The sequence below is a fragment of the Benincasa hispida genome, chromosome 6 (genome assembly GCF_009727055.1).
Source record: "Benincasa hispida cultivar B227 chromosome 6, ASM972705v1, whole genome shotgun sequence".
Taxonomy (NCBI): domain Eukaryota; kingdom Viridiplantae; phylum Streptophyta; class Magnoliopsida; order Cucurbitales; family Cucurbitaceae; genus Benincasa; species Benincasa hispida.
The window spans coordinates 11,891,402-11,900,119 of record NC_052354.1 but is presented as its reverse complement, the minus strand read 5'-3'; positions in this window follow the sequence as shown (position 1 = coordinate 11,900,119).

The window sequence follows — 8,718 nt, the reverse complement described above, 5'->3', positions numbered from 1 at the left end:
AAATCATTCTCGAAATTGGCTAATCATGCGATATAGAACAATAAAAATATCCTAATTTATTAAATAAAATAAATTAACAAATAATATATAGATACTTTACTAAAATAAATTTTTTGGAATCATGCAAGAGACAACAACTCTAAAGCAAACTAATATAAATATTAGGTTTATAAACCCTACTTTTGATATCTAACTTTAAAGAAGTAACAACATAGTCCATGAATTTAATTTGTAATAATTTAATCTTTTGTTACATAACGGTTAGTGACGATTTAATTAACCTGAGAAATTAATTAGGCAAATGACCGTTAAGAAATAATATTTCTATATAAACAAGAGTAGAATACGTTTGGGGTATACCAAAAAATACTTTAAGTTATCTATTATCTACTATCTAAAATTGCTATTGACTTGATTGTCAAGGTGTGTTAATGGTAATGCAGTAAGTACCCACCAATGCAAGATGTTACTATTTTACAACATAAACTGTTTGTCGATAGTATGAACACTATGACAGTTGAGCTACGTTCTTGTTAGCAAAAAACTGTTGTTTCAAATTTTTCCTTGACCAATGACAAATACGACCATTCATGAGACATTATGGTATAATTAATCCATAATAATTGTACTTTATTTTTAAGAAAAAAAAAGGATTATTGAAATGTAAAGTCAAATATCTTTTCAATGTTATCTTAAACTATAAGGATATCTCAACTAAATTATAAATATGATTTGAATTTGAATCTCTCAATGTTTCAAAATATACAGCATATGCAATGTGGTCTTATGAAGACCATTTATGAATAATAGGACCAAACATGGCTGTTTTTTCAACACAAATCAATGACATAACATTTACTATTCATTTCATTTTCCTTCTCATATTTTCCATTTGACTTTGGAGCCAAATCATTATTCTAGAAACATGATTCGAACTTGTTCTCTTTATAAAATTTTCTAACTCAATTAATATTTGTACTTAAAAATGTAGAAATTAAAATTTGCATATATCTTGTGGTCGATGTTAAATAGTGATTTGTTTGACAAAGATTTCGAGAAGTTATTATCTATATACTAATAAGATATACCTTCATTTTCGATGACTCGATTATAAGAACTTCAAAGTTAACCTAGATTGGTGCCATCAGGTGTCGAATCTTGATCTGAATCCTATGCTTGGGACGTTATAAAGATCATAGTAGTGTAAGTTTTAGAGAAATATAATTATTGAATAAGACTTAACACAATATAGCTCGTAGCAAACTATGGATGTATATCATTAATTAATTTAGATTTATAAACGGATTTCCTTGGCATATTCTAGAGTAATACTCTTTGAGGCCAAAAACTTAGACATGAATCATATAGTTTCACCAAAAAGAAGAAAAAAAAGGATTCACATTTGAATCGATTGCATTGAACATAGAGGATAGTGAGGATAGTTTCTTTGTGACATTTTACCTTATTTTTCTTTCTTTTATCAGGTCCGTACATGGGATAAACAACCTTAAAAAAGTAATTGATTTTGCTCACTTTGACAAGTTTTTTTCTTTATTTATTCATAACTATCTTTATGATATTAAAAACTCTCAATTAATTAGTCATTCTATGACTATTTTGTTAAAATTGGATAACATAAGATTAATATATCATTAAAGGGTATTCATTTTAAAGAAAAACTACCAGAAATATTTTTAAATATAGCAAAAAATTACTGTCTATTAGTAAAATAGACAGTACTAATAGATATCTATCACTTTCTATCACTTCATTTATAAACAGCGACATCCTAATTTATAAAAAAAATACTCATAAACTTTGTACTTTGTGTAAAAAATGTTCATAAACTTTCAAAAGTTTCAAAGATACCCTTAAACTAAAAAAAAAAAAAGTTAAAAAATGCCTTATCGTTAGTTTTGAATGGAAACCGTTAAAGTTTTGTTTAAAAAATACCTCTAAACTTTCAAAAGCTAAAAAATATCTTTAACTTAAAAAAAGTTCAAACGTACCTTCACCGTTAATATATGAACACAAATGGTTAATACCTCGTTGCAAAAATAACTTTAAAATTAAAAAAAAAAGTTTAAAAATACTCATACCATTAATATGGTGATCAATTGTTTGAAGTCTTCTTAAGTTCGAAAAATCAAATTTTAAAATAAATTATACATATATCCTCTTTTTTTTTCATATAGATATTTTTATTTTTCTCTTAATTTTTCCAATTTTTAGCTTATACCAATTTTTCCATAAACTAAAATTTTAAGTTAAATCATAAAATCTCACAAAATCACACAAAATCCAAAGTCAAAATTCCCCTTTAAAATATATCAAAATGATAAATAATCAAATAAAAAAATGTAATTGGCTATTAACACAAATACTAAATTACTAACGTATAACTTTGTTAAAACATTTAAGTTCTAAAATCTCTTGGTGCTTCCTTTATTCTCTTTCTTCTTATTATAGTCCATATACTTGAATTGAGGTGTGCAATTTTATTTATTTATTTTTTTTATAAATAAATGTTAACAAAAAATGGGAGTACGAGAGTATTGAAGAAGGGATGAAAGAAAAAAACATGGAAAATAGAGAAATAAGAAGGTATTGACGGTTTTTGTTCATATAACAATAAGGATATTTCTTTTTTTAATTTTTTTAAAGTTTAATAATACTTTTGAAACTAATTTTTTTGTACAAAACACTAACGGTTTCAGTTCAAAACTAACTGTAAGAATATTTTTTTAACTCATTTTAGAAGTTTAAGGGTATTGTTAAACCTTTTAAAGTTTAAAGGTATTTTTGACACAAAGTGCAAAGCTTAGGGGTATTTTGTATAATTTAGCCTTTCCTTATATTTATAAATAAGTAGTTCATTTTCCTATATTTGAAAACTGGCCATCACTAAATTATTATTTTATGAATATATTTGAACATGTTGGCCGCCACTTAAAACATGACACTAGGAAGAAGTAAATTTTTCTTATATGTTTAGTAGTATTCGAGTGACTAATTAACATGACGTACAAAATTAAAACAAAAAATGTAATAATACAATTCAAAATATATTATAAATATGTTAAATTAGGTGTAATGTAGATGTCTATTATTAGTGTCAATTGATCATGTGTCACTTATCCACGAGAAATTGTAAAAAATAATACATTTAAGTTTTCACCTTACAAAAGTAGCACCTTTGTTGAAAAATCGTTCAAATAGTTTTTCCCGGTCCATCTCTGACAAGATTGACCAATGAGGTTTAGTTAAAAAAATTAGCTTTTTTTAACTTATCAATTGTTTTGTCCTTTTGGGCGTTTCTCATAATATCTCTGGTACATCTTGGAGAGATTACACTAAGATTATAGTAATTTTTCCAAAAGATTATGTAATCTTCCTAAATCTTATACCAAATCTTATATATTTTAAAATTTTTTCCAAATTCGATTATATATACTAAATACTATATCAAAATTTTACACAACTTTTTAAATCTTTAGCCAAATTTCTAATTTCCAAATCAATTTACCAATTATCTGTTGAGGTTGATGCCTTAAAGTCTCGTGTCCTATAGTTTGTAAACAGTTTGTACGAATGCTTGTGTTGTATAATATATAATATTTTACTTCACATCTTGTATTTTTTTCAGTTGCTTGTTTTATTTGCTTTACCACTAACCAATAAACATAAAATCCCTGGTTATGTATGTAACTCAAACATGTATGTAGTGACATACAAATGAATTATGTCTTGAGTGATAACCAAAATGGTCTGTAGTATATGGATATAGGAGGGAAACCTTATCCTGGTAATGCTATGGATGCGACCCCCTTTGTGGAATGGTCATAAGTGTTGTAACTTGTCACAGATGGTCTTTCCTGATCATTCGTGTTGGAGACATGCGAACGGGGCTTCCTATACAGAGAGTTTGTATAAGATCTGACCACGAAGTGTTAACGTCTCGTTATATAACACTGTTCATGACAGAGACTTTACTTCTCTAAGAGACCATAGGTAATATGACCTCAATCCTAAATGAGTTAGGAACTCCTGCCATTGAGGGCGGTCCTTTGATTTGTATGGGTGCGAGTAGCCAGGTCGCCGATTCAAACCTACCATTTTGGGGATTCGTCTGATTTGGGAGTTGGGAACTCAGCTACACAAGATGGAATTCACTCCTTCCCCGAAAGGTGTTCACACATAGTTGGCCTATGTTGTATTGTTCATGAGGAATCAATGGTACTTAAGGAGTGAGATATAACTACAGGGGCAAAACAGTAATTTAACCCTGCTGTACTTACGAGCATCTGTGAAGGGTCATCGTACTCATGATTGGTTATATCCGATGGACATATAAATATATCTGTGGTAAGAAGAGTTCAATTGTTGGTCTTTAGTGGAATGTCTGACAGTTAACGGATGATGGATCTCATGGCCAAAGAGTTTAATCAACTATTCACGGACCGTTGAAGCTTTGAGTCACAAGTCCATTAGGTCCCCTGGGTAGCTTGGATAAAGTCGAGAATCAGTGTTTGGGTTAATTTGAAATGTTCAAATTGACAAGAGGAAGTTCGATTATATATGATATAATTGAACTTGTTAATTATATATGATATAATTGGTTAAATGTATGAGATATATTATTTTGGAGGAAATTAGATATAAATATGATTTATATCAAGTAAAGGAGAAATTACTATAGTAGATATGTAATACCAAACTATAGGGTAAAAATATAATATGATTATATTTATTAATAATTTAATTGGTTAATTATACGATAAGCATATAAAGTCTGAACAGTCGATAGCATTTTCTTTCAGGGTTCTGACAAACTGCTTGACCAACATATCTTCTTTGGTTCCTGCATTCTTGCATGTTTCAACAAAGTGAACAATGTGTTGCTTCGGGTTACCTTTTTTGTTGATCTATTGAAACTTTGGGGGCTGGTACCCAGCAAGCATCCTGAAGCTGTCAATTCTCTTGGTGTACGACTTGGAATACATAAAAGAGGTTTGAGATGGGCCTCCATACTGAGACCTTATTGAGGTCATGATAATATCTTGTAGCTATTGGAATGACAAAGAGGCAACAAAAGTTGATTGCTGCAGTTGGTTTTTCTGCAACACGGTCTTCCCTTTGTCATTTGCCTTGACAGTAGGAATTTGACTCGATTCAGAAGTTTTACGGGCCTGCATTTTCTCTCTTAAGGCAGCGATCTCATGATGTCGCTCCTCTAAAACTTTCATTAGAAAATTTATCTTTCTTTCCATTTCTGCAATGACCGCATCGACTGTTACATCTGTCATCATGATAGCCATCACATTTAAGTGTGTTTCCCTTTTTGATTTGCTAGAGGTAGAAGTAGAGTCATCAAATAAGGAATTTTCCTTCATGACAATCCCGCCTTTAGGAGACCCTGTCATTTGTTTCGGGATGTTATGCACAATAATGGAACCTTGCTCTTGCTTCTGCATAACCTCCTTTGAGCGATTGCGGTTGATAGGTCCCGTGTAGGAGTCGCTTGCAACAATTACTTTGGATGCAGTCTTCTTTAGTGCCATTGATTTGTTTGAATGTTGAGAGAGATGAGAGGTAGAGATGTCCCATTGAATGTGCCAATTCATTCACACGAGATTTTCGAAAAAACTTGTTTCGTGGAGTTGAACTTGTGTTGATGTTGACGTTGATGTTGATTTAATGTGATGTGGTTCGATCTCTAGTACTTGGTCCTCTAATTCTCTCTTAGTTGATTGTGTACATTGGACTTATGAAGTGGAACGCATTATGTTCTCAAAGTTGAAGTCTTGGAAGAAACTTTGAATCTTTAGGAGACTTGTGTCTTCAAGAAGTGTACAGCTTCAGGAATCAGGGAATCTTCTAATCGTAGAGAATTCTCTCCAGGTTTTCTGGAGTGTAAAATTGTTGACCCCTATAAATGAAGAGAACTCCCCTATTAATGGAGTTCACAGGTGGGCTTTGCGGGCTTGGGCTTGCTTGGTCCATGGACCTGGACCTTGGACACAACTGATTCGATTTGGGCTCTATTTTTCAATTTGGGTCAAACTAAGCCTATTTTTGGGCTCATGGAATTTAGCCCAAAAAATAATATCAAATTAGATCAAATTATTTGATCCAATCCAACGTTCATGACAAAAATATATGGTATTCTTAGGATTCGCCAATATATGTCTTCAATTTTAACTCAGGACACATGTCAATTTTTTAATTAGTCCTAAGTTAGGTGATTTGTAAATTCATCATTAATTTGGTAAATGACGTGGCACTTTGTGATTGGTCCAAAATTTCTCCTTCAACAACGACATCCAGTCAGGAGAAAGCAAAAGCTATGATTTTCCTTCGTCATCATCTCTATAAGGGATTGAAAATAAAGTATCTTACAATAAAAAATCCTTGTATCTTGTGGAAAAATTTGAAAGAGTTGATGCACTTGAGGTTACAAGATTTCAAATCAGTAATTGATTATAACTCCCATCATTTTAAATCAGTTCGAAATTGTTGTTATGTAGAGAGAAAATTAATGATGCTGATATGTTAGAGAAGACATTTTCTACATGCCATGTTTTGAATATGCTCCTACAACAACAATATCGAGAGAAAGGTTTTAAACAATATTATGAACTAATTTCATATCTTATTATGACCAAACAAAATAACGAGTTATTGATGAAATCATGAATCTCGACCAACCGAAACGGCACCATTCTTTGAAGTGAATGCTGTGAAGTTTAATAATAATCGTGATCGAGGTTGTGGTTGTGGTTGAGGTTGTGACCATGGCAGATGAAGAAATAATTATTATTTTCGTGGGGATTATTCTAATAATTCAAATTTTAAAAGAACCACACAAAATGATGTCACAAAGGAAAAACGCCATAAGATACCAGGTGTCGCGAGATAGAAGAAAATCCTCTATTTTTCTTTGAAAATATTGGCTCGGACTGCTTTGTTTTTTTACCCTGAATGACCCAAAAAATACGGACTCGATTGCAAAAATAAAATGCCCAAACAATAGGCCCTTACATGGATCAAATCAACACAAAATTTTACAATTGTGCCAATAAATGAAGTTATCTATCAAGCAAACCTCATACATTTTCAAGCAAAATACAGAAAAAATAACCCACTTTTTGAACTTATTTTTGTTTCAAAAACCAAAAAATTAAAATGGAAGAAAACATTGGCTTTGATACCAATTGAAGGAATCAAATTCCCACGGAAGTGTATGAATGCCTTTCGATTTTTATGGAAACAAAAATAGTAAAATAAAACATAAGAATAAACATCCAAACAAAACTATAAGTATGCTAGAAAAGAGGAAGAAGAGAAGAAATCATAACTCACCTTTGAAGATTCTTCTAGCTTTCCTCTTCTACCGTTTTTTAAAGAGAAGTTAGAGAGAAAGTGGAGGCTTGGAAGTGGGTTTTTTGTAATAAAAAAACCCTTGGCCTAATTAGGCTATAAGAATATATTTATATGGAAAATGTTTAACCTCTTCTCCAAGTATTTTCCTTTATACCTTAGTGCTAATTAATTAAATAATCTTTATTTAATTAATTGGCACATTAATGAAATGACCATATAATAAATCCTATTGATATACATTTAATTAATCAACATAAATATCATATATTTATACTGACCTCCAATCTCTATTATTTCTTAATTAATTAATTAACTATTAATTAATAAATTAAATAACTATATTAAATCATATTTAATGTGGAGTTAATTAACATATAAATATCATATATTTATACTGACCTCCAATCTCTATTATTTCTTAATTAATTAATTAACTATTAATTAATAAATTAAATAACTATATTAAATCATATTTAATGTGGAGTTAATTAACATATAAATATCATATATTTATACTGACCTCCAATCTCTATTATTTCTTAATTAATTAATTAACTATTAATTAATAAATTAAATAACTATATTAAATCATATTTAATGTGGAGTTAATTAACATATAAATATCATATATTTATATGTATACATCTATTTATGAGTCCAATTCATATGAATCTAATATTTGAATCTTATTCAAATATATCTCTCTTACATAATTTGGATTATAGATCATATCTATAATTAACCATCATATATTAATCTCAATAATATAAGATTCTCTCATCTGATTTGAACAATTTAAATTGTTCCTGATTACTATCATTTAGAGAGCTAACAAGAGGACCTTATGGACTTACAAATTAGAAGCTCTAATGATATAAGATTAATTGGGTCAAAATACATTTTTACCTCTATAGTTACATCTAACTCCTTAAGTACCACTTATTTCTCTAGTGAACAAACAGTTTATAGTCCAACTATAAACAAACACCTCTTGGGCCAATGAAAGATTGAGACCTCATTGTTCAAGACCCGGAACCAGCTATTAGGGGAGCAATTTATCTACTTTCCTAAGGAATGGAAAGGAGGAAACTCCATCTTGTGTAACTGTGTTCTCAACTCTTTAATAAGACAAATCCTTAAAATGGTAAGCTTATTAAGTCAGCTATCATGGCCATCCATACAGATCAAAGGACTACCATCATAAGCAGGAGTTCACAGCTCACTCAGAATTAAGGTCAAGTCTCCTATGGTCATTTTAATGAAATATTAGTTTCTTCAAGTAACGGTGTTATAAAGAGAAACTAATTATTTCGTGGTTCTATCTATGTATAAACT